The sequence below is a fragment of the Vicugna pacos genome, chromosome 20, assembly GCF_048564905.1.
Source record: "Vicugna pacos chromosome 20, VicPac4, whole genome shotgun sequence".
In the NCBI taxonomy this organism is placed as follows: Eukaryota; Metazoa; Chordata; class Mammalia; order Artiodactyla; family Camelidae; genus Vicugna; species Vicugna pacos.
The window spans coordinates 11,460,443-11,487,826 of record NC_133006.1 but is presented as its reverse complement, the minus strand read 5'-3'; positions in this window follow the sequence as shown (position 1 = coordinate 11,487,826).

The following is a 27,384-nucleotide window of genomic DNA, read 5'->3' as shown; positions in this document are numbered from 1 at the left end:
TTCCAGAAAAGGGTCCCTGCCCACAGCTAAGGTGCAAAGGAACAAGGGTCGTGCTCAATGGGAAAGGCAGGATACAAGGACAAAGACCCCCCTGCCTGAGAGACTGCTTTGAGGCAGGAAGTAGAGCCCTCCATGCCTAGGGATACTGTTGAAAATAGTACAGATGTTGGCAGCAAGCAACTAAGACAAGCTTGATGGTACAATGACAGTGTCAGAGTAGACAGAAGTTTGACAGAGAGAACCCAGGGAAGAGAGGGACAAGATGGCCCTTGGCTCACGATCAGCTGTTGGGCCTGGGAAGGCTGTGCTATGTGCCAGGCTGCATCCACCAAGGGCAATCCCACCAGGATGTGGGCAGACTTTAAACCATTCCCCAAGCCACACACAGACCCATCAACGTAGGGAAGTTTCACTGATGCAGGGGCTAGAGCATCATCTCCACCCCAACCCTGACTGGCAGTAAGGTACTCTGACTCAGAAACATCTCTTTGGAAGCCAGGCCTTACGATGAACTTACACTCACCCCAGCAGTCTGGAAGACTGCACGTGCCCAAGGCTGTGCCCTCTCAGGAACAATAAAATTGGGGGTCCTCCGAGCTACTATTTCTTGGTTGAAACTGGGGCAAAAAAATCCAAAGTGTGATAGCAGCTTCCCAGGCAGGTCACACACCCAACCAATAGTAAAAGGTACAAAACTAACAGGTGAAGAGGGTTTGGGTGCCACATTTGAAAAATAGGTGACTTATGTAGACCTAGGGGTGACTTCTAGGGAGCCAGGCTACAAGACAAAAAATCAGGTGGAAACATTTGTGCAGGTACGTCTAATGCTGCGCACTGTGGGGAAGCATTTGCAGAAGTTGTTCAGCCTACTCACCAAACAAAAAAGAAATGACCAGGAAATCAAGAGCAACAATAATCCCTGGAATGAGGGGGAGCATACTGAGAGTTGCTGCAATGTATATCTGAAATATCCTGCTATCAGCGAAACCCTATGAAGCATGCAAAAAAAGAAAAAAGAAAAAGAAGCAGGTTAGGACAACAACAATAACAAAATCAGACAATAGAAACTGCTTTTGAAAGTGCCCAGATGGTGAGCTTAGCAGACAAAAACGCCAAAGCAGCCATTATAACTATGTTCAAAGAGGTAAGAAAATCATGCTTGAAGAATGAAAGGAGGATGTGATAATATCAATAAAGAAATTAAAAATTATTTTTAAAAACCAGGTAGAAATTTATCCAAAGAATGAAGCTTGGTTTTACATCTGAAAATTGAGTATCATATGACCATCTCAATAGACTTGACATTTAACAAAATTTATCATCTTTTCATGATTAAAAACACTGGGCAAACTAGGAATAGAAGGGGATCTCCTCAATCTGATAAAGGGCATCTATGAATATCCCATAGTTAATATCAGATTTAAAGAGGAAAGGCCAAATACTTTTCTAAAAAGCAGGCAAGACAAAGACATGCACTCTCAACACTTCTATTTAACACTGTAGTGAAGGTGCTAGCCAGAGCAATTAGGCAAGAAAAGGAAACAAAAGACATTTAGATTGGAACAGAAGAAATGAAACTATTTTCCTTTGCAGATAGCATTATCTTCCATATAGAAATTCCTAAGAAATCCACAAAACAAATACAACTCTTATTAAAACTAATAAAGGGCTTTAGAATATAAGATTAATGCACACAAAAAATACACTAGCAATAAAAATTTGAAAATTAAGTAAGCAATCTCATTTAAAATAGCATCAAAAGGAATAAAATACTTAGAAAAAATTCAACAAAAGAAGTGCATAAGTTGTACTCTACGAAATATTGTTAAAAACTTAAAGATCTAAATAAGTGGAAAAAATTTCACGTTCAGGGATTGAAAGACTCAATATTGTTAAAATGACAATAGTTTCAAAATTCAATCTACAGATTCATCAAGAGCTCTATCAATATCCCTGCTGGCATTTTGCAAAAATTGGTAAACTAATTCTAAAATTTATATGAAAGTGCAAGGGGCTCAGAAAAGCTAAAATAATCTTGACAAAGAAAAATAAATTGAAACCCTCCTACTTATTGAGAACAAAGTTATTACAAAATTAAAGTAAACAAAACAGTGTGATACTCCTTCATAAATATGACAGGATATAGCATATAGAGCAATGGAAGAAAATTGAGAGTTTGGAAATAAATCCTTACTTTTATGGTCAAATGATTTTTAACAAGGGTACCAAGACTGTTCAATGGGGAATGAATAGTTTCTTCAACAAATGGTGTTGGGACAACTGATACCCACATGCAAATTCATGAAATTTGACTTCACAGCATGTGCAAAAATTAACTCTAAATGGATCAGAGACTTAAACATTAAGAGCTAAAGCTACAAGCTCTAAGGAAAAACATAGGAGTAAACTTTTGTGACTTTAGGATTAGGGAATAGTTTCCTGAATGTGACACCAAAGGGTTAAACCACATTAGAAAATAAATAGATAAACAGGAAACCCATCAAAGTTAAAACCTTACGTGCCTGATGATGTCATCAAGAAAGTGAAAAGACAAATCACACATTAGGAGAATGTATTTGCAAATCATGTATCTTGTGGGATTTGTATCCACAATACATAAAGAACCCTTTCAACTTAACAATAAAATGAAAAATAGCACAATTAAAACTGGGCAAAGGCTATGTATTAGACATCTCTCCAAAGAAGAACTGCAAACGGCCAATAAGCACATGAAAAGATGCTCAGTAACATAAACATTTGGGAAGTGTGAATCAGAACCACAGTGAAATACAACTTCACACCCATTAGGAGGCCTATAATGAAAGTTAGACAACAACAAGAGTTGTTAAGGATGTTAAAAAATTGGAAACTTCATACACTGCTGGTTGAAATTTACTGTGTTGTAACTACATTACAGAACAATATGAGTGGTCCCTTAAAAGGTTAAAAATAGAGTTATCATATGACAGCAATTCCACCCCTAGGTATACACACAAGAGAAATGAATGTATATGTCCACACAAAACCTCATACACGAATTATTATAGCAGCATTACTCATAATAAACAAAAATGGAAACAACCCAAATGTCTATCAGCTCATGAATGGATAAACAAAATGTGATCTATCTGTACCAAAGAATATTATTCAGCAATAAAAAAGAAACTGAGTAATGATAAATCCTACAACATGGACGAATCTTGAAAATATTATTCTAAGGTAAAGAAAACAGTCACAAGAAACTGTATACTGTATGATTCCATTTATACAAAATGTCCATAATTCAAAGACTATAAAGACACAGAGTCTGTTCATTGTTGCCAGTGGTTGAGGGCAGAGAGTGTGGGGTGGGGCCTGGGAGAAAAGGAAAGTGAAGGATAATGGTTATAGATTTCTCTTACGGGAGAGGAACATATTTTAAAATTAGAAAGTGGAAATGGTTGCATAACCCTATAAATATACTGAAAAAGAACACACTGTACCCTTTAAATCAGTGCATTGTATGGCATTAGAATCATATCTCAATGAAATTTAAAAATTTAGATTGGTGATACTGATTTCATCATGGGCCCAAGAATTATTCAGAAGAGGTTTTGTTTGTTTGTTTTTAGTTTTTAAGTTCATGTGATACTTTTGTTATTTATTTTCCAGGATTATATTGCTTTCTGGGCAAATATTATGCTCACTACTTTCGTTTTTCATTGAGGGTTTTTTATCATTATTTTGGTTGATTTTTGTTTCATAGGCATTTGATTATAAAGTGCATTCTTTTTGGTATAATACATATTTAGGTATGTAATTATTAGATCAGCACATCTCAGGATCAGCATCGAAATACACAAGTCATACCTACATCAATCCTAACGACGCAGGTCTTGTTGGACGTGGCCTCTATCTTTTTAAATGAAATCCTTCTGTAATTCAAGTACGACCTAGATTTAGAGAATTACTTCATTAGGTCAACTTTATTAATAGCAGTGTTTACAATATACCTTTTTTGTCTGCTTGGTCTTTTAATCACTGAGAAAAAAAGTTTTGTTAAATTTACCATCTCCTCTTTGGTTGGAGATTTTCCACTTAGGATTTTTTTTTTTTTTTAACGAAATCCCTAATCTGCTTGGGACAGCCTCTTTCCAACAGGGACTCGCCTTGTTCTGTGTGAGACGCTTTTAATGATTAGATTTATTTCTCCATCTTCAGGTGAGAAGATGAGTTAAGGTGATTCCCAGTGGCTCGGTAAATTTTCTTTGGTGTTTTTATTTATATTTGTGTCTGCACAGTTATCCATGGCGTGCACTCCTTTTAAAATATACTTGCCTCTGGAGCTCAGTCATCTTATTCTGGATGCTAGAAAAGCCATGTTGTTTGGTCACAGAACTTACTTTTTCTCTGTGGTTTTCAGCAAGGAAGCAGGTTTGATCCATGTCTTTCCCACAGTTTACCCGCATCATCCAAACTGTGCCTTTATTTAATACTACTGGAGCATGAATAATACTCCCTCATTTTCATTCAGAAAAACCTTCATTGGTCCCAAAAGCTACAAAGGTGTTTTATTTCTGTTATCAACTTTGATTTGAAATAAATTTTTTTAAAATGACACTTTTCTGGTTCCTTTTATTTGTAGTTATCGTATGAGATTTCAAACGTTCCTAACTTAAGCACAGAATTGGATTATTTTGACTTTTTCCTTTTGTTTTGTAGGTTAAAAAGTAGGGAGGACTCTATCAAATGCATTTTTGTAGTTACCTCTGCCATTAAGGATTGATGTCTCTTTGTGTCGTGTTTAGATGCTTGATTTGGATGGGTTTCAAAAGGAAGAGGTTTGGATCAAAATGAGATTAAACAATGGGAGTTTTGAAGAAAACATTTTCTGTTTGTTCCTATAATTAACACAGATGTTTGGAGCATTGGGAAACAACGTTAATAAACATGACTTCCATCGGGACCTGCAGTACAGTGAGGAAGGAGGAGGGACAGACGGAATGTTAGCAGCTCCATCCAACAGCTGAACAACAGGAAGATTTAGGAGATATGATGGAGAGAAAGTGACCAGAAGCAGTTTCTTATAATTATTATTACAATAATCTCGGCATGACCTGAGAGAAAGGAGCAGAAGCCAGAGATACGGAGGAGGGAGAATTGTTAAGACCTGGTGACCAATTTTATTTGGGTGATTTGGGAAGAAACAAGAGGAAGGAATTAGAAATAATTCTTAGTGTTCTGCTTGGGCAACTGGATGAGCAGTGAAAAGACAGGAGAAGAGCAGGCTTGCAGCCTCAGAGGGCGTGGAGGACATCGAGAGGAGCTTTACATTGACCGGACTGAACGTTCTGCAGCAAGTCAGGAATCTGTACTGTACATTACAAATAAGTACAATTTTTAACTGAATTAAAGTACTATTCCTGGCCCCTGAGGCAAGAGGAAACAACAAAGCCTGCTTTCTGCCTTCTGCAATTTTCTGTGGCCAAAGCTGAAAACCAAGGGACAAGGGATTGTCCATAATTGAAGGAAGGTGATCCTGGCCTCAGTGACCCTAATACTGCAGGAATAAGGGACATGATTTAAAAGTTCTTGTTGGAAATGTTGGTTTGCTATGTAGTGCTAATAATAAAGACGGACTAAATTGTCCCCACGTGTTCTATACAACGGTCATCTGTAATGACAGACTTCTCCCTAAGTGTGCATACTTGGAAGACAGTCTGTGCTGTTTTTACTCATTGATGCATTCCCCTAACCTCTTCATTGTGATTCATTGTGTGCTTTCCTTAGAGCAAATATAATCTGAGATTGAAATAACCCCATTGGGAACGCTCACATTAGGCACGAGCTATTTCTTGATACAGACTATCTGTTATAATGTAAGTAGAGTAATGGCTTTATGATCTTAGCAGGCTTAAGGAGGCAGAGGACTTAGCTGGAAGGACAAGCCACACAGGTAGACTAAGGTCTTAAAGTATTAAACATCTGTATAAAATAACTGTTGCAAAGTTTGACAAAGATGCACATTTAGAACATGTGGTTATTTAAAAAAAAAAACAGAGAAAACACCACAGGATTCTGTAGAACCAATGTTATGTCACCACGAGGAGAGCACTAACCAAGTTACCATTGGAAGAACAACATACTTGGAAAGTCTCTATAAATAAAGTAAATGCTAATCTGGTTGAAAAATCGATGTCTTTGGTAAAAATTCTATGAGGATGACATATTCCATCATGTTACTCATTTCACACTTCCTTTTGCTCGGTCCCCAGCGCAAGCACAGCTGTTGGTACAACCTCACTGTGATTCAGTCAGGCTGGATGGAGCCTCCAGAAAAAGGCTCCTGCGTCTGCTCCAGCCAGACAAACCATCCACTAGTTATGGCCTGAACATGTCAGACAGATTCTAGGCTGCCCTTTCTCCTTGCCTCACTTACCTAAATCATATTATAAAGGCTCCAACTTAAGCACAATTTACTCTGTGAAACACATCTTTCTTTGTCCCTGTCAGAGTGATGTCTCTCAACCTTCAACTCAAAGGATGTTTATTATTTCCTCTCTCATGTGGTCCTTGGCAAAGGATGCTTTGCACTGGTGTTACTCTTTTATTAAAAATGCTTTACGTATATTCCTTATGCTTCCTTAATGGGATTTTGTACATCCGTAGGACTTCAGGATCTCAGCTGCCTATCAAGGTACCTTACCCATAGGAGGCGCTTTAAAAACTTTTTTTTCCCCATACGTGCTTACCGTGACAATGTAGATAGCATTTAGTTTTACTACAAATGCTTTCCATTTGCTTTATTGCTAATGATGCCTGGGCTCTTAAAAAAAATCCTATAGAATCCTGAACAATTGAAATATAAAATTTATAAGGATTTTACATGTCTATGCCTTCCATTAGACAGTGAAATTATTAAAGGCAAGGGCTGATTCTCACGCATCTGATTTCCTCTTAGTAAGGAGGCATTTGGTCATTTGAAGGGGCCTTGCTCTCCTGCAACTTAGCATCTGTGTGGGGGACAGATGACAACACTGACAACAAAACCAGCACTTCCATTTAGCAGCTGCTGTTGTAAACAACACTCTGCCACTTCCAACTTGTAAGAGTGAGGCAGTACCTTTAGAAAGAAATGAGAGAGAAGGTAACATAGGGGAGATGAAGTGGGCATGTTCCACAGGGAGGTCTCTCTGTAGAGGTGGTGTTTAGTTTAAAAACCTATTGAATGAGGAGTGAGCCCGTGGAAACGGCAAGGGGAATCGTACATAAGAAATTAAAGTTGACATCAGATGGAGGACCACAGGTGATGCTAGAAAACTGTACTAAGAGGTCGATGCACCTAAAACATATTTTACAAAAGACATAGAGTGGAAGTAAGTTATTTACAATATAGTGGCGAGAAAAGCAGTCAGCAGCATCGGTCTGCTGTATCCTTTGGGGGAGGAGGAGGGAGTCAGTGTTGATTGTTTTAAAAGACTGGCTTTACTTTCAGAGCAGTTTTAGGTTCACAGCAAAATAAGAGGAAGGTACAGAGATTTCCTGTGTACTCTGCACCCACAGGCACCCCCACGTCACCAGCATCACCCACCAGACGGGTACATTTGTCTCAGCTATGAGACACTAACGCATCACTATCAACCAACGTCAACCGTTGACATGAGGGTTCATTCTTGGTGGTGTACAGCCTACGGGTCTGGATAAATGTATAATGACACGTATCTACCATTATAATAACATACAGGGTATTTTTGTCACCGGCAAAGCCCATTAATAATTCCTGAGAAATAGAATCTGGGTAATAAAATGACGTCTAACCTTTTTTTTTTTTTTTCCTTTTCTGTTGTGCTCAGTCTAGTTTCAGCCGCTGACAGGGAGCTGCAGGTGGGCGGAGGCCTTGTCCCCGGCGCTTCAGGCCAGGGTTCCTGGGGCCGAATGGCTGTGCCAAGCCTCCGCGCGCGGTGGGCCAGGCCATGGGCTGAGGCGCTGCGCCCGCCCCCAAAGTCCAAGATGGCGGCGGCGGGCTGCGTGCGGAGAGGTTGTGCCCGGCGCTGGGATCTGGGGCGTGAGCTGCGCAGCCGCGCGCTGCACTCGCGAGAACACACGCCCCGCCCTGCAGACGAGAACCCCACAGGGCCGCCGCAGCTGGTCCAGGAGAGTGGCGTTCTAGCGTTCAGGCTGGCACGTCTCCATCCTCGGATCAAAGATTAACGCTTTCCTTTGCTTCTGAAGAGAACTCGATCTTCTCCTATTGGCGCAAGTGACACCAGGCAGGAGGACCTTGGTCGACTGGAAAGGGTAGGTCACGTTTTCACTGCCCTAACAATCCTCTGTGCTCTCCTTAGTCATCCCGCCCTTCCCCCAGCCCGGGCAGCCACTGATCTTTTTACTGTCTCCGTATTTCTGCCTTTCTCAGAATGTCATAGAATCACAATCATACAGTACTTAGCCTTTTCAGATTGGCTTCTTTCATTTAATAATATGCATTTAAGTTTCCTCCATGTCTTTTTGTGATTTGATAGTTCCTTTCTTTTCAGCTAAATAATATTCCTCTGTCTGGATGTATCACAGTTTAAATTTATCCATTCACCTACTGAAAAACATCTTGGTTGCGGTCAAGTTAAAATAATTATGAATAAAGCTGCTATAAATATCTGTGCCCAGGTTGTTGTATGGACATATGTTTTTAACTCCTTTAGGTAAATACCAACGAACACAACTGCTGGATCCTATGATAACAGTGTGTTTAGTTTTGCAAGAAAGGAATATTGGTTTTCTAGGAAATGGGAGATTGTATATGGGGAAATCTGACTGAGGTGTTTGCTATTTTTGTTATTTCATTAAATTTTTGTATGTTACTTTTGTTAAGGAATTTTTTTTAGAAAAGGAAAATCATGAACATTCTATATTTGTATAATAAATGTATGTCAAAGATTTTAATTAATGAGGAAATTTGTAAGAGGTTACAGCTGGAGAATTCAAAGAAGTGCATAAGGAATGCTGACATAAGTTTACAAATGAATGCAAAACTAATCTGTGTACAGGGCAATAATCAATGACATTCTATGGGATGCAATTCATTTGTGAATGTGTGTGTGTGTGTGTTTTCGCATTCTTATCAGTTTTCTACGACTAACGAAGTAGTCAAATAGATCAAAGACAAGGAAAGTTTGAGATAACTTGGATCACTGCACAGGACAAGACCCTTGGTAAATAGGCAGACTTAGAATAAAGTTTTAAAAAAATAGTATGAAGGGAAATTTTTAAAAATCATACCTTTTCTAATTTCAACACATTTTAAATTACTTAGGAAGAAGCAGTAATAAATATAAAGGTCATGCATGATGGGGATTTGAAACATTACTGATAGAAATTTTAAAAAAACTTGAATAAATGAAGACACACACCTGGCAAAGTTTGTTTTGGCAAACCCCACTTCCCTGCTCTCATTTTCTTTCTCTCATTCCTGGTAATATTATTTATCAGTCACCAACATTCCGGTTTAACACTCTGACTTATTTTTCTGTTGCTAAGTTTCAGAATGTATTTTAATTTGACTCACATCTATCTAAAGAGCAACCTTAAAATGGTTACACAGCTAAGATATAAACATTTACTTCAGTTAATTTTAATTCAATTTAAACCTGTTAGGTAGTTCAAAAATTCTGTGGAAACCCCTAAACCAAAACACATCTCATAGCACTTGGCCTGTTGGGTCCTTCTGAGGCCTCTTGGACTTATTTCCAGGAGAATTTACGTGTTAAAGATAAGATCTTTGATAATAAGATCAGTGGCTCTTGTTAGTATTTCAGCATTTAGAGAGCTGGAAAAGAGATGGAAAATGCTCACTCTGAGAGAATCGTTTTCTGCCATTCGCCTTAAGCTATGCTCTGCTTTTTATTTTATTTTATTTTATTTATTTTTTTATTAAAGTATGGTTGATTTACAATGTTGTGTTAGTTTCTGGTGTACAGCATAGTGATTCAGTTACACACACACACACACACACATATATATGTATTCTTTTTCATATTCTTTTTCATTATAGTTTATTACAAGGTATTGGGTGTAGTTCCCTGTGCTCTACAGTAGAATCTTGTTGTTTGTCAATTTTATATTTAGTAATTTGTATCTGGTAATCCCAAATTCCTAATTTATCCTCCCTACCTTTCCCCTTAGGTAAACATAAGTTTGTTTTCTGTCTCTTTCTGTGTCTTTCTATGTGAATCTCTTTCTGTTTTGTAAATAAGTTCATTTGTATCACTTTTTTAGACTCCACATATAACTAGTGTCATATATTTGTCTTTCTCTGTCTGACTTACTTCACTTAGTATAATAATCTCTAGGTCCATCTGTGTTTCTGGAAATGGCATTATTTTATGTTTTATATGGTTGAGTAGTATTCCATTGCGTGTGTGTGTATATAAATATACATACACAGCACATCTTCTTTAACCATTCATCTGTTAATGAATACTTAGGTTTCTTCCATGTCTTGGCTATTTTAAATCGTGCTGTTATGAACACTGGGGTGCAGGTGTCTTTTTGAATTAGAGTTTTCTCCAGCTATATGCCCAGGAGTGGGATTGCTGGATCATATGGCAACTCTATTTTTATTCATTTAAGGAACTTGCATACTATTCTCCATAGTGGCTGCACTAATTTACTTTCCCACCAGCAGTGTAGGAGGGTTCCCTTTCTCCACACCCTCTCCAGTTTTTATTATTTGTGGACTTTTTAATGATGTCCATCCTGTCTGGTGTGAGGTGGTACCACACTGCAATTTTGACTTGCGTCTCTCTAGTAATTAGTGACGTTGAGCATCTTCTCATGTCTTCTTTGGAGAAAGGTCTATTTAGGTCTTCTGCCCATTTTTTGATTGAGTTGTTTGTGGGGTTTTTGTTGTTGTTGTTGTTGTTGTTGAGTTGTATAAGATGTTTGTATATTTGGGGAATTAAGTTCTTGTCAGTTACACAGATTGCAAATATTTTTCTCCCATTCTGTAAGTTGTCTTTTCATTTTGTTTATGGTTTCCTTCATTGTGCAAAAAGCTTGTAAGTTTGATTAGATCCCATTTGTTTATTTTTGTTTTTATTTCTGTTGCCTTGGGAGAACAACTTAAGAAAATACTGCTACAATTTACGTCAGAGAATGTTTTAAACTATGCCTGCTTTTAACGGAAATCATTCTTGACTGTTCTGTGCTTGCATGAGTGAAGAAACAGTCACCTAAGGTCTCAGCTTGATAAAAACTGTGAACGGTTCAAAACCTGTAAAATTAACAAGACAGAAAATGCCATTAAATGCCATCTTTTTGAGAATAGACTATTTCTTGGAAAACAAGGTAACACAGCAGAATGAAAATTTACTTTTGAAAGCTCTTGTTTAGCTTCATTTGCATCAAGGTAATTTGAATTATGCCCAGGAAAGTCAGAAGACACAAATGATGCAGGTCAAAAGTAAATTTGGAAGAAGATAATTTAACAGGACACTGTCAAGCAAAAGACAAACTATACATAATCTCTACTCTAGTTAGCAAAGTTCTTATTCATGGGTACTGGGCAGGGAATACAGATTAAAAATTCTGAGCCTACTTGTCATGTGTACTGGGAACGTCCGAAAGAAGAAACAGCTGGTGTATGTTGAGTGACTGGAGAATGATTCAGACATTGATACAGATTTAATTATGGAGGTGTGTATAAAGTGTTTAGTAAGCACACAAACGTCCTGTAGTTCTGACTGCCAAAAAGGCCTGGGAGCAGTGACATTCAAGTAGAAACAAGCACCCTTTGTATTGTTGGGAAGAGGGAGATTTCCCCCTCTACCCACCTTGAGCTTTTGTAGCTGAATTAATAATAACATTGACATGACAGATTCACAGGAGAAAAAGAAGCACATTTTAATTCATGTGCACAATAGTGTTATTGAAATGGGACCTAAGAGGTGGCCAAAGCAGGCAAATTTTATACTTTCTTAGACAAAAAAAAAAACCCAATACATTTGGAAGGAATTGACAGTTCAAAGAAACTTAGGCTTTGGGTACTTGGCAGGAATTTAAGTTTGGGCTTGGGTAGTAAATTAGTAAAGAAGTAACTAGGCTTTATGGTATAGGCTTTTCGACCCTGAATTCCTGATTTCTGGTGATAAAGGATGTCTATCTGTCTCCTGGCACATGAAAGGCACCTTTCACATGAGAGATTAATTTCCTGCTCTCAGAGAGACAGAGAGGAGGGTCAAAGTGTTACTCGGGCATTGGCCGTTTTTAAGCAACTTTAATTCAAAGTAATCAATATGACATTGAACCCTGTTTTGGGGTGGCCCACCCTGGGTCCCAATGGTGTCTAGATCTTAATTTCTAAATAGCATTGTGTCTAACAATGCTTCAGGCTTCTCAAAGAAATGGCTGATTCCAGGGCTAGAGTGGAGAAAATATGAGATGAGTCTAGAGCATCTGGTAATTCCAGAAAGCGAGAAAGTGCTCAAAAGATGAAGGGACATGCCAAAGGGACCAAGAGTTGATCTGGAAAAAAAAAGCTCCCAATGGTCAAACCTGGAGCAATTTGTGCAAACAAAATAATGTGGCATTAGAGTACTTCAGAGTACAAAATAAAACTGCATGAATCCATACTGATACAGAAAAAGATTGCATAAATCAGTAAACGAGAAGCAGATCTTCCTCGCAGAAGAAGTCCAAATAATAGAATTCTGCTCACCAAGAGGCAAACTATATCTACACGCCTCTTTCTACCTCCTTATGTATGGGCTGGACTTAGTGATTTGCTTCCAAAGTATATGCAGTAAGAAGAGGGGAAAAATACTAACTTTACAGTGAAGAAAAGTGGCAGACACCGCCACCACCAAGTGATCAACATCACCAGTCATAAGACATGTCGACAGTATGTGCCTTCTACTGTAATAGATAAGATCCTGTTACAAAGCTCACGTTTGAGGTGGTCCACGTGTACTTGAGAAGAGTGGGAAAGTTCTTTAGGGAGAGGTGTATGTTTCCCTGTGTGTAAACTTGATGCACTTTATTAAATGTGTTATTCAAATATATTATGTGGTTTGTTGATTTCTCAGCTAGATAAAATTTTAATAAGTAATATTAGAATTCATAAATATAATTAATTGTTTATATACACTTGCCCCATAACACTGTTACTGTTTTAAAATATTTAGGTGCTTGCTAAGAAGATAAGCATATAATAAACAACATATTAATTAATTCATTAAACAATGGTGCTTCCCATCTTCAAAGAGCTCTTTTTATACTTTACAATTAATTCATTTAATCTTTATAACAACCCTATGAGTTAAAGAATGTTTTTAGCCTTAATAGCTCAACTTTTCTTGCACTCATCAGTTTATGAACTCATAATTCAAGAACCTAGCACAGGGCTTTGTATTATTGGATTGTTACATTTCGAGGCTATGATTAAAAAAACAAACATCTGGGATTATGGGAAAAAATCAATAAAAAAGTGTTATGGTATGGGATGTCATATACACTCTTCAATATAGCACCACAGGGCAGCAACTTAATAGTTCCCTTAATGCCTTCTGCTCATTCTCGGTATTGGCAGACTGATGGTGCAGCTCCATTAAAACTAGAATTGAAGAAAATTTCTGATGTATTTAAGAATTCTTGTGTAAACTTCTAATATTTTTGCACATTGCCCAGTCAGCATTCTATTTATTTGTGCTTCTCTAAACCCAAGGGATCACAATTTAAGAGTTCCGGAAGCAGCCATAGCTGGCCAAAATGTCATTCCTTTGTTTCATCCCAAAGCAGCCATTTTGTAAACTACCTCATTTCAGAGACATTGGCTAAGAAGTATCAGAGCAAACATTTCTAAATGTTACGAACAGAGATCATCATCTTCTAGAAATTATTGTTTTTGAAAATATTATTCTATCAAAACAAAGTTTAGTTTCCCTACCACCTTAAAAATAAACAAATTACAATTACCAAATGCTTTTATTCTAATTCCATGAGGTAAATTAAATGAGTTCCAGGAAGTCATATTTAATAATATAATTGCTTGCTTTACATGGAATACTAGACCCATTGAAAAATCACATCTTAGCCAACAAAATAATTATCTTTGAAAATGCAAACTATAGCATATGAGTGAGGTTTTGGAAACATTTTCTAGTTTATAATGCATGAAAAATGTTGTGTTGTCATTATTATGGCTTTAAATTACTTCAGAGCCATCAAGATTAGTTTACAGATACTGCTCACGTAGAAGACTAGAAATCTGGAGGGAAAAAAAATGGCTTAAAATCCACTTCCATTGTGACCTAGTCTTGTATCCTTTGGCAGGTGACTTCGTAAACGGAAACATTAATTTTCTTATCCATAAAATGGGAAGAATAATTTAAATATAATCTGATGTATTTTAGTTTTCATAGTTAAAGTTTAATAGATATAATAATGGAATATTTTCTTATGAGTATGTGTGTGTCTGTCTGTGAAGATTAGGTAGTAAGATAAATCACTAAGAAAACAATGACTGGTTACTTGAGTTAGATTATGTGAGCTTTCACATGCCTTATGTAGTTGTAGTTACACAGATACCACTTGTAATTCTTCTTCCCCTGGATGATAATACTCAAAGTTCTATGACCTGTGTTGGTAGGGCTGTCCACAGTAGGGATTCACTAACAATTTGCATGGTGTTCTTTTCATGATAACTTTCAAACATGTTAAATATCAGGTGTCCTGAGCTCTACAGTGCAGAACTGATTTCAATCCTGAAACACGATGCTCTTCTTTGGCAAGGAATCTTGAGTGCCTTGATTATCTCCTTCAAAATGAAGAAGGAGCTCAGGGAAAGGAAAGAACACAGAAAAGCAGCCAGTAATTTGTTTGTCAATTACTCACCCTGGTTGTTCTCTCTTAATATATTTTCATGGCAAGATTAGCTTTTTTTACATCTTTCATTATGATGAATTTTAATAATGGCTTTAAAATATTTTCTTTTTTATCATATTTCTTTTTCATTTGCACTGCAATTGAACAATATTTACTGTGAAGTTTGAGAAAACAAAACCTCCAAAATTTCTACCAATCTATCTACTACCATGAGAAGCAAAAGTAATCCAGGTCAACACCCATGTCTTAAAGCAGAAGAGTTACGGTAGGGGCCCCATTATGCCTTAATCATTGAATAAGGCTTCATTCAGCTGTCAGTTTTTATCAGCATTAACCACCACCCAACATGGCCTTTGTCTGAAACATCAAAGTTAAGAAGTTCTATCTCAATGCAGATCCTGTGACAAATCCCTAGGAAAGACAAGGGCATGCAGAATTATTGACAGATAAAAGGCAATTACCATAATGTATTTATAGTATAGGGAATTCTCATTATTCCTGGTAGTAATGTTCCATAAACTTTATGGAACCCTAAATAAGGGAATACGGTGCTCCTAGGAGAAAGCAGGTTCCCACAAGCCTCTTGTCACACTTTAGTCAGTCAATACATAACCTTGTTGTATAAGAGTGCCATAAAAATAATAAAATAATGCCATTTGCAGCAACATGGATGAACCTGGAGATCATCATTCTAAGTGAAGTAAGCCAGAAAGAGAAAGAAAGATACCACATAATATCACTTATATGTGAAATCTAAAAGAAAAAACAAAACAAAACAAAACAAAAAAACGTATTTACAAAACAGACTCACAGACGTAGAAGACAAACTTATGGTTATGATGGGGAAGGGTTGGGAAGGGATAAATTGGGAGTTTGAGAGTTGCAGATACTAACTACTATATATAAGATAGCTAAACACCAAGTTTATACTGTATAGTACAGAGAACCGTATTCAATATCTTGTAGTAACCTATGGTGAAGAAGAATATGAGAACAAATGTATGTATGTTCCTTTGTGACTGAAGTATTGTGTTGTATGCCAGAAATTGACACAACATTGTAAACTGACTGGACTTCAATAAAGATATATCTTAAAAATTTTTTTAAATTAAAAAATAAAAAAGAGTGTCTGTTTAAAGACACTTTATTTAACATATATTGTTGATTCATTAACCTTGAACTCGTGGCCAATAGCGTGACACTAACTGAAACTTGTCTAATGCATCTTAGACTGTAAGGCGCATCTCAGCCTTCTCATGCTTCGAAACCCTAGACAACACTTCAGCACTACACTTCAGGGCCATTTTAAACCACTGGGAGAAAAAAAGTACAAAAATGAAACAACAACAACAGAAACAAAAGTGGCATGAAATAGATCATGAAAAGAACATTTGTTTATGGCATGAGGGCCAGAATAAGAAGGCAGAGCGTCACCTTGTTTGACCTCAGCTGGGACCGTATCCTTTAAGTGACTCAAATTTTTCTCAGCTCTGTGCATATCTGTGAATGATTCTGAAATCACTGCAGGTATTGATTTTTGCCTTACAAATGCATTTTGGCTAGCAGGCACACTCACAAACATGGAATCAGAAAAATGAGGTTCAGTTGTATCTGGGTGTATAGCTGAGAGTCTACAAGCTTTTCTGAATGCACCTGGAGTCTCAACCAGCATTAACATCTGGTTTAATCTTGTTAAGTTCCCCCAAGTCCAGATTTAAGGAAAGATGGATCTATCTCAGGCGCTTTTCAGGTACTACTTCGGAGTAGTCAAGAGCAAACTTAAGTAGCTCTTCTTCTGGGGTCAGGCTAAGGTGGGAGTAAAGGACAACTAAATCCATGCAGTAACTTTATTTTTGAAAGAAAATGTGGTTTAGATGGGGGATGATGGAGGGAGAGTGATGGAAGGGAACAAATTCATTCAAAGACGACATTAATCTAACAGCGTTACGTGATTGCCGATGGGGAAATTATGATCAATGTACTTTTCTTTCTTTTATTCCTCTCTCCTCCCTGTCTCCTTTCCTTCCTTCCTCTTTCCTTGGATGCTTTTTGTTTTCTGACCTTTTTTTTTTGTCCACTACAAGGCAGCAATCAGGTTGGATCAGTGTCCTCTGAGGCACTTAGTTGTTGCTCTCTATCTATTTACATAATGTCACCTCCAATGTTAGACAAAGGATTTCCAGGGTACAATCAGTTCTGCTCTGAGGTGACATGTGTTGCTAAAAATCGTCACTATATACAAATTAACACAATAAAAGCCACAGGGTTTACAAGAAAAATGGGACAGGGGCACCACACTCAAAACTTTAGTCAGTGACATGTGAGACAGATGCTAGGAGACAAATGAAAGAGTTGCACACTTTTGCACATATGAAATGGCTAAGAAATACATAAATGGTGCAATGAAATATGGCACTTTTCCTTGGGGAAAAAAAAAAGCCTGAAATTCTCTTGTAGAAGTAGGCATCAAAAGGGGTACACTTTAGTTACTGTGAAGTGATAGGAGAAGGGTTATCTGGAACCAGAGGGAAAGTTGTAATCCCAGATGTGGATGGATGTGGTTAGTGTCAACACAACTCAGGAAATGAGCTGGGGTGGCTGGTAGATGATGGAGGTGCATGCACTTGTGTATCCCTGCAGGGCTCCGTTCATCTAGGTGCAGTTTTCCAAATATCCCTGGTGTTTCCCCGGGATGGAATCACACAGAAGCAAAAGCAAATCTACTTTGTCCTCAAATTGTTTCTTAATGTATCAATCACGTTGGAATAAATTTGAGTTTTCTACACAGGTATTATATCTATTAGAGCTGGCTGTAAATGTTAGTGTAGTTGAATTTCGGTTCAGGCTGAACGCGGAGATGTCCCCCAGAGATAAGCACTGGCACTGACTGTGGCAATTGAATCTTGTTTTAGGTCCGTGCTTTCATCTCCTGAATTTATGCCTCAGAATATTTCTGCCATCAGTTCGTGTATCTACTCAGTTACTCTGCTGTTTTCTTTCTGTCTCTGCCCACTGTGGCTTGTTATGTTCTCAGAGCAGTGAAGAAAAAATATGTGACTACACCGCAGGGGTATAGATCGGGCAATCCACTTAAGTGTCCTTGGTACTGCTCTGTCTTTAAGCAATTCACCCAACCTGTATAATTACCCTGCCTCTGCTGGGCAAGGGTTTTTCCTAATAGAGCATCGGTGGACTGTGTGGGCCTGAATTTTGGCCCAAGCTCAGCATCCTTCATCAACACTGTGATGTCCCTGGATGCGCGCCAACACGACCATATCAAAACAACGCGAAGCAGAGACATGCTTTCAGTATTACAGCAAAATGAGGAAATTCATTCAAAGGAGGAGTCCTTTTTGGAGTTAGACTTTCATCAAAAATGTCTTTCCTTCCCTTTGACCTAATTTTAACTACCCCTCAAGGCAGAATTATCCTGTTTCCTCCAATAATTCTTGATGTGTTGCTTCCACCCTCATGTTCATACGTCCCACCTGATCCAATAGAGCTGAGTTTGTTGCTTCAGCCACAAGCCCTTCACAGCCCTGGGGTCTCCCCAGATCTCCCTTCCCCTCTGTGGTCATGGAGACCCCCACAAAGGCACACCTGCCTATAAAACCACCTTCACCTTCCTGTCCATAGTGACCCTTGATGGATTAGCTTCTTTCCATGACCCAGTGGAGGAGTAAATTTTTCTTTAGTTGTTTTAACTTTAACAATTTGTTCTACTCAACTGACATGTTGGCTTTGGGACTAAAAGATAAACAGCAAATTTGATTTATTTAGTAGACACTCTGAGTATGTATGTATTGTAAAGAATCTTAAAAATCTCCCCTGCCAAATGCTTGTCAAGCTTAGACATAAATTTTTTTGCTAATGAGGAGCTCACTACTTGTTGAAGCAGCTCATTTAATATTTAAACAACTCTTTAATAAATTTCTTCTTAATACGGCATTGAATTATCTCTTAAGGGTACCCAACAAGCATTTATGGCTTCTTTGAAAACAATCTTAATACTTTCAGGAAACTCCCATTCCTTGCTTTTTGGTAATTCTACATATTTTGCATGCTTATAATCAACTTTCCTTGCAACTTTCTTCTCTATTTTTATTTGACAAAGAAATGACTAAAGTGCTTGTTAAATGTTAGAATTGGTAACACCATTAAATGCCTCTTAAAGTGTTGTCACTTGATTATACAGACTATGAAGGTCTTTCTATTGGTTTTGCCACATGAACAGAAACTACAGACACACATATCCATATATAACCCCAAGTCAGATTTCTACAGTCCATGACAACCTGGAATCTAGCAAAGTTCAATGAACAATCAACAAGTTCTCATCAGAGTCGATTGCAATGTCTAAATGTTTTTGTCTTCCAGTAATTTACCCCTTGCATATAATTTACCCCACCATTTTCCAGCCACTCAAAAAACCCAAATGCATTCAAATTTCTCTGATTGATATATTATGGTTGTTTTCATACTGGTACATCTATTACTAACAAAGGAAAGAAACATTCTTCTGGTATGATCTGAATAGTATTTGAAATAAGAAATCCCTAAGAAAATAAAATTGTATATGGGTAGAATCCAGACTCTTAGAGTAAGATAAAGTGGAAAGCCAGTGACATTGAGAGAAGTCGTAAGGGAAAAAGAATATTCAAATTTTTGAGTAGAAAAATGTTAGTAGGCAGCACTGAACAGTAATTACTTAAATCTCTACTCACTCAGGAAAGAATTAAGTAATTTTTTTCCTTAAAGTATGACATAAAATGGATGTTTTTCATAAAAAGAGACATTTTCCCCAAGCCCATTAATACCAGCCATGACGTCAAGTTAGTTTCTCTTACAACATCTTATACTTGCCCCTTGTGAAGGGAACCGACACCAGACATACTGAGTTGCCCCTGGTAACATGTGTATGATTGAGTTCTGGTGGTTGACCAGCTGAGTCACTTGGTTTTCATTATCCAGCAGGCTAACCCAGGGTTCTTTACATCATGGTGGTCTCAGAATTCCCAAGGTCAGCAAAAGAGGACAAGCTCCACTGTACAAACACTTTTCAGTCTGTGTGGCTGCCATATTTCCTATTGTCCCATGGACTAAATGAGACAGCATGGCCAACCCACAATTAGGGGGTGATGTCTAGATAGACCCTCCTTCCTAGCAGAAGGAAAGAAATGTGTAATGTTTTTTGCAGTTTACAATATCCAGTGGACCTAGTGCCTTTTATCAAAGAGACTTCCTTTCGCTTTGAGCCATTCTTCAGTGTTATTTTGCCATAAAGCAAACAGGCTTCTATGTATATAGTTATCACGTTATCTCCATTTTTTAAATATGTGTAGTTTGCTGCGAAGTCACATTTTTCCTTCATTATATTGATTATTTCACACTGTCCCCTCTGTTAATCAGTGTCTTCTCAATTTTATTAGTCTTTCTGAGAGCCAGAACTTTTAACTATTATGTACCAATATAAATTATTATTTTCTATTATATTTTTTACAACTTTTTGTTAAAATTTAATTTCTTCTATTTTTTTCTTCGAATTTAATTTTTTGGGTTTTTTTATATTTTTATAAAATAATTAATGTCTATATCTATCAGTGTAGGCTATGTTATGCTACCATAATAAACTACCTCCAAATATGAGTTGCTTAAAACAATCAAGTTATATTTCTCACAATAACTTTACGTTGGTCATGGGTCAGTTGGGCCTTTCTTTTTCAAAATCATTATTCACACTCTGTGCCTTCAGTATACTGAAGGGTCAGCATACTATAATTGTAAATTTGAACTTTTCCTTGAGATATTTGCATTTTTACTGAGATCAGAGTCTTAACTAAAATCTGCAAATGCATATTTGTAAAAATTCAAATATCAGGAAGGAATCAGGGTAAAGAACTTAGAAATTTCCTGAAATGCTTGAAAATACTGCCTTTTGTTTGGACCATGCTATACATAGCTCATGTAAGTTTGTTTATTTTTTGGACTGTTTTTTATGGAGAATTTTAGATGGCAAGTACCTGGATTTTTTGGCTTCTTTTTTTTTTTTCCTATGTATTATGCAAGGTCTGGCAGGGGATTTCTGCTCCATAGAAAATGCCAGCAATGCTCTGCTCTGTGTGATTTACAAGGAAAGTGTTTCAGAAATGGTAAAAGACATAGACAGCATTTCTTGGAATCACTATGTAACTCCTTAGGGCCAATTTTCAGAGGCTTGTGAGCCTGACAACTCCTCTGTGAGGGGATGCTGTTTTACAGAATCTTAGATGCAACCAAGTGCCTAAAGGGGCATGGCCTACCTAAGATGTAATTTGAAGGCTGTAAATTAGTTTTAAGAAAGCATATAAGATTGCTGGATCCAGTATCCTCTACCTATTGCAAAATTAATGCTTTGGGGCTTTCTTTTAAGCTTGGATAAATCTGGGTAGAGACTGTACTTTCTTCTGTGCAGGGCATTACCGTAACAATTACTTTTGTTCTAATTTGTCTGAAGGGAGAAATTGAAGCTTAGGGGTACGTCCCAGTCCGTTAGGCAGCTTAAAATTCTTGCTGGGCCACCAGATTTATATTTTAGATTGTACACTTTGTACAGGTTACTAGAATCACTTTCCGGGTATGTGTGGCTACCTAGATAACATACCCCAGCTTTGAGAGTGTGTGTGTGTGTGTATGTGTATACACACATATACATATATATACATACATATACATATATATGTATAGAACAAAGATGGCCTTAGTGTGCCTCCAGACTGAGTAAACTTTCAACAGATTTCCTTAAGACTGTAAGCCACTGATCTTTTTCTCAAAACATTTCCCGTAGAAAATTTTTAAATGTAAATTCTTTCTGTTTCTTTGAGTTATAAATCTTCTCCCAACGTCTTCCCAGTTGTATAAACCAGGAATATCTTTCTCAAGGATGGAGCCATTCCTTGGAAATGCGATTATCAAGAAAGACAGGGCCCCTTTCTCCCAGTCTCTGTGAGGGGGTATGGGCTGAACTTCCGTGAGGAACACTCAGCAGACACAGATGACCTCATCACATTAATCAACCTCCCCACTAACAGCCTCCAGTACTTTACCCCTAGCTCATCCCAGGGCTTAAAAATCCCTCCACTTTTTGTTTCAGGGAGTTGAGTTCAATCTCTTCTATTGCAGTAGTCTTGAATAAAGTTTCCTTTGCCTGTTTAAATTTTCTGTTGCAATTTTTCTTTGACGTATCCCACTTCCAATGTGTGTGAATGAACATCTTCCAAGGAGCTGAAATAGAAAATCACCAGCCCCTTTACTGCCTGATCACCAGCCCCTTTACTGCCTGGTCACAGAGATATTTATTAGAACGAAGATGAGATGAGTGTGTGTGTATGCAGCAGAGTAGATGTTTTGCGGTCTGGGTTGAAAGTCATCTTTCTTTGAATTCATCCCACAGTCATCCTGTCTGATATGTGCCAGCGTGCTCTCACTGGGAATGGAGCCGGGCTTGGTCTTGCCTGAGTATTAGTTGTGCATTGCAGAAGGGCTTAGGTAAATTGTTGCCAGATCGCGTTTGCATGTCTTTGAGGGTGGTGGCCTACCTTATTGATTATTAGATTTCACTCAAACTTCATACTAGATATTCACCCAGCTTTTTCAGTCAATGAATAGTGGGAAAATCCCACCAAGTTTATCTTATTGGTCAGATTGGAGATTCAAACACTGGATGACATATTGAAGGATAATATCTCATGATCAAACTCAATCATCCTGGTATGCATTTCCCAAGCAAATCAATCTATCTCTCCCAACTTCTTTTCTATATCTTTCAATCAAAACAGAGAGTTTTTCTGCCTGCCAACAGAAATGTCTGCTCATTTTGGCTCACGTCATTTCTAGGAAATTTAGGGAGTTTATGCTGTTTCCCATTACTTCGTCTACATGCTTGTGATATAAATACTTCAAAATTTAGGTAGATTAGATGATGACTGATTAATGAGCATTAATAATTATTTATATTAGGACTGCTCCACGTCTCTGGAAGTGTGTCTTCAGGATGGGCACCATCGAGTCCTTCTCTCCTTGGAGGCACATAGCCCTATGAGGAGGTGGAGCCCTTTCCTCTTTTCTGCTTGAACCTGGGTTAGGCTGAGTGACTTGTTTGGCCAATAGGATATGGGAAGCTGACATGCAACTTTGAAGGTTAGGTCATAAAAAAATCTTGCAACTTATCCCTAAGCCTCTTGGACTGTTTGTTCTTGGAATGCTTGTTCTGAGAATCATAGTAGTGAATGTTATGAAAGAGATCTGTTCATGCTCTGAGGTAATCAAGTTACTTGAAAAGACCAGGTACTTTGAGATACCGTGTAGAAAGAGGAATAGAAAGTCTCACCTCTTCTATAAATCTTCCCCCGAATGGCCTGTCTCCTGCTTCTTTCTGTTTCCTCTAAAATTTAAAAAACCCAGCAATGTTACCATCTGTTCCATCTTTTTGGCCATCAAAAATTAGAATTTTCATGTTTTTTTCCATGCCAATTGACCATACGTAATTTGAGTTTTCCCTTGTAAAATCTCCTAAAGTTGATTGTGAGGTCTGTCTGTGAAATGGTCAAGTATGTTATTTCATCAGTCCAAACCTTGCCTTAAAACACTACCATGACCATATTATATATTTTGAATGGATGAAAAGAAGGCAGCTATCTAGGAGAAAAATAAAAGGTCAAGGAGATACGTTAGTTTTTCATGGGTTAAAATAATCTTGGCTTTCTTCTATAGTTTGGAAACTTGCAGCCCTAATGTTAGGAACTATTAGGTGTCTTTAGTTTGGAGTGGTTGTCTCATTCATTGCAATTTTGAATGATAACTTCATTGCATTTATGATTGAAATATGGCCTGGATATTGTAATAGAAAATCAGTCTTGGAAAACTAGCTGAAAAGTAATTGCTCTTTAATTGGGATTGTTTATAGTCACAGTCCATCTTTTAAAACTATGTCAGGATTCAGACAAATGAGAACAACTTGAAATCAGGAAACTCACTTAGGCGTGAAAAAGAATGATTATTTCTTAATACTAGACAGAAAAGTAAACATTCACTGGTGCTGGAAGTGGTTAGGGAGTCACTTTTCTTTGGTTAAAAACACAACATAGGAGAAAGACTTACCCTTCTAGAAGGAAAATAATGGATATATATTAACATTCATCCCAAGAGCAAATGTTGGTCTATCAACAAAACAAGCTTGCAGCTGACAGTCACTCACTGAAAAGTTCTTGCCATCTGAGAGCCTTCAGAAAGCCAGGTTCTTGCCAGTGACCATGGAATTTGTCCAATCCATTTGCATCTAACTATTTGTCCAAACTAGGTTTTACATTTCCTAAGTGATACCTCACTTAGATTTTTCTCTAGGGGCATTACTTCATTATCTACTTAATCACACTGTCAGGAAACTGTTAAAATTTTTGTAGAAGTCTTCCATTTGCACTTTTTATGTACAATTTTACTTAGCCAAATAACTCTTTTCCCCCTTGACTTTTCAATCTCTGACAATAATATTTCCCATTTTCTTTAAAATTGAGCACATCTATAAAACTAAGTTTCTTTTCTTTCCCCTTTATTTTACAGATTAAATTCCCATAGCTTTTATTTTATTTTACTGAAATCCTAAAGGAGTGACCCAGGTTAGCTTGCAACAAGGGAGCAGAATGTTTTCCCCATAAAATTATTCATGATCACAGTTCATTATTTAGATCGCTTTGCTTTCTCCAGTAGGTTTGCCATAGTTGGTTATTCATTTTAATGCAAAATACACACAAACAGAAAAAAAGTTTGTATATAGCAAAATTAACATGTATTTAAGGATACATGAGCAAAGAAATTTAAAAAAAAAAACCTGAAAAAGGGTGCCTTATTGAAGCATTTATTTACTAGTTTTAAATAGACTTATTTATAAATATATTTTGGGATAAATACAAATCAATCTGCTTCAGTTCCAATGAAAGATATTAAACTAAGATATATTGGTAGAAAAAAGTATCATCTAGAATCAAAACAGTGGATATGTTTTCTTTTTATTTGATGACGTTATCCAATGTATTATATTTTTTAGTGGCTAAAGTACCACCATTTAAATTTTTTCCCATTATCTCTCATTTTTTTCACTGAAATGTATATGAGTTAATATTAAGGTTAAACACTCTGAATTTTGGATGATCTTATAGCATAAGTCAACTCTTCTATTGCAGGAAACATGGACTCCCTGTGCAAGCTGTAAGCAGAGCCAATGTCTACTTTTAAAAATAATATTGATAATATAGCCATGTGTCTATATTTGTATAGTGCTTTAAAGTTCTAAGGAAGGCAATTCGACATTATTAGGTTATTTGAATGTTACAATGATCAACTGGGTTTGTACTATAATCTCCATTGGTAAATGTGAAGACTGAGGCATGGAGAGGCTCAAAGGCTTTGGTCAAAGTCATATACCCAATAATAGGCAGCACTGGAGTCCAGCGCAGGAATCCTCAGTTTTAGCCTAGGGCTTTCTCAGTTATATCATGTGATCTCAATATATCAAATCAAATTATTAAAACATGAGGAAATATAATATTTTTATGTACTGCTTGATGGTCTGAGATACAGAATGAAAATGTATACACTCACATTTCTTATTTTGGGGACTTTGAATTTTCTGTAACAGACATAAAACTTAGACATAAGGGGGTTTTTTTGGTTGGTGTTGTGAAAACAAACTTTATCAAGATAAAATATTTTTGAGTTTATTGCCTGATATCCAGTATCTTGAACACCTTAGTTTTGTGTATTTTGTCTATTTTATTGATGTTTGGGGCAGGAGGATAAATCTTCTCCGTGTTGCTCCATCTTGGTAAGCAGTGGAAATCTTAAAAGTAGGCTCTTTTTCATATGCTTAAATTTTAATATGTCTAATTTTTGTGGGTGAACAAGTGGACATTTTAAATGAAACATAAACTTCACATTAGTATTCTTCCTTTCTCTGATATTCATTTACTTACATAAATCCCACTGGCTATGAGGCAATTAGACAGCAGATGGTTCAGTTCAAATCAATTAAATTGAATAGTATGTGCTATGAATAACTGGGACTACCAAAGTGTGTGTTAAAACCACTGTTCTTTTAACAACGATCCTTATGATTTTGATAGTCCTTGAAAAACTCAACTTAGGTTAACCTTCAATATTTATCTGAGTTATAAATCCTAGCATTCTTTTTGTGTATGAAATAGCCAGAGAGTCAAACAATACTATTTAGTATTTATCTTATTAAGTATTAATTATCAGCATTTTTGAGGATCTCAAAACTGTGTTTTTTCACAAACACTATTATGTGTTAGTGTTAATTACATTTTCATTATTGATCATATTTATTCTTGAAAATGAACCAAAAGAAGCAATGACATATGCACAACTTAATCTCTGATTGATGGGGAAAAAAGTAGACTTCATTAAAAAGAATATTTGATATCTTGTTTCCTTTATAAGACAGCAAATGCCTCAAGGTTAGGATCTCTATTTTAATCTCTTATGTTTCCCCCACTGCGCTTAGCATGATGCTCCTTCAATACATGTGCTTAATACCATGATTATTCTTCAGCTGATTAACAGTCGATTTAATCCACTTCAATAGGCAAGCCATGGCTAAATGAAAAACACCTAGAGAAGTAAGCACTCAGTTGATATTTAAGGCTTCCATTTGATTTCCTCCACAAACACGTGTGTAAAATTACGAATGTTATGCCCTATGTTAAAAACAAAGCAAAACAAAGAAGCAGACCAGACTATAGGACTTCTCTTCATCTGTAACATAAATTCCAAACTTCTTCACATCACCTACAAGGGCTTCACCATGTTCTTTCTTTCTCAATTTCTTTCTTCCTCACTTTCTTTCTTTCTCACTTTCTTTCTCTCTCTCTCTCTCTTTCTTTCTTTCTGTCTGTCTTTCTCTCTGTCTTTCTCACTTTCTCTCTTTTCCACTTTCTCTTTCTTTCTTTCTTTCTTTCTTTCTTTCTTTCTTTCTTTCTTTCTTTCTTTCTTTCTTCATGCAACAGTTAGTCAAGGCCCTATTATGTGTCAAGCAATACACTAAACAATACTTGTTATTTCCAGCCGTAGTACAATATAATTTTTAGAAAAATACATTCCATTGAGAACAAGCCCAATGCTGGGGGAAAAAAACTTAAAAGTTATGTTATAAAAATTGACAAGTTAGTAAGAAATTACCAGGCCAAATCTTAGATAAGAAATAGCCAGAACGCAGATGTATAAGCTGAGCGCCTTACTTCGGTTTTTCTCAGAGAGGAAAGTAAATTATGGAACTGAGTTACACGTTTGGAAAATGGGCACAGGTATCAAAATCCAGGCCCTGCTTGAACTTACTAGAATCTCTTTGTTTTTTTTAGAAATACAGAAGGCAGCATAGAAAGACATAAAAAATTGAAAATACAGAAAGAAATGTAAATAAAGCATATAGTCATAGAGTCAAAGGTATATTTCATTGCAGTTCTCAAAGAGTGGGGCAGA